Source organism: Eufriesea mexicana, unplaced genomic scaffold (genome assembly GCF_001483705.2).
Source record: "Eufriesea mexicana isolate 0111107269 unplaced genomic scaffold, ASM148370v2 scaffold1902, whole genome shotgun sequence".
NCBI classification, from domain to species: domain Eukaryota; kingdom Metazoa; phylum Arthropoda; class Insecta; order Hymenoptera; family Apidae; genus Eufriesea; species Eufriesea mexicana.
Genome location: NW_016909996.1, coordinates 503,137 through 504,040, shown reverse-complemented (window position 1 = coordinate 504,040; position 904 = coordinate 503,137).

Genomic DNA, 904 nt, shown 5'->3' with positions numbered 1-904 from the left:
TGTATGTATGTATGTATGTATGTATGTATGTATGTATGTATGTATGTATGTATGTATGTATGTATGTATGTATGTATGTATGTATGTATGTATGTATGTATGTATGCATGCATGCATGCATGCATGCATGCATGTATGTATGTATGAATGTATGTATGTATGTATGTATATATATATATACACGGTATCATTACCATTACATATGATGATATGTTTTTGTAGTCCCAATGATTAATATGCACGCATTTGTGCAAATGCCTCAGCGTGAGACATGTTATGGACGGATTGATCCAGATGCAAAGTGGACTTTCCGAATAATCGAGCAAATTGTAAAATTTTCTTCTCATTAAATGATCAACATTTTCTACTTTTTACTTTCTTCACCACTTTCTTATGTTTTACTTCTTTTCTTATTCATATTTGGGTTCAATTGCAGAGAAAAAGAGCTTGGTCAGCTTGTTGCTTCGCGATCGATTTTCGGAATGTCCTCAGGTATCCGGCAGTATTTTGACGAGGCCTAAGATTGTCGTCTAACCTCGTCCGTGAAGATGACGAAAAAAAAGAGAGAGAGACGCGACCACTCACAGGTCACTATTTTACTCTTTATTTATTCTCTATGCGTAACCATGTTGGATTGATCGCGGAGAGGCATCACTCAAAAGCCCCGTCGACATACTGATTATTTACTTTTTTTTATTTGCTCACTAAATATCAGATTCTTAATTCTGAATTAATTTTATATCGCTACGGTAAAGTTATTATTTTTTTTCTTTTTAGATATCACAATAACCTTACACAGAAAGCTGCAACTAATTTATAATTATATTAATATTAATAATATTATTATTATATCGTTATTACTTTATCATAATTAAATATTATTTATTATTATTAATTATTATTA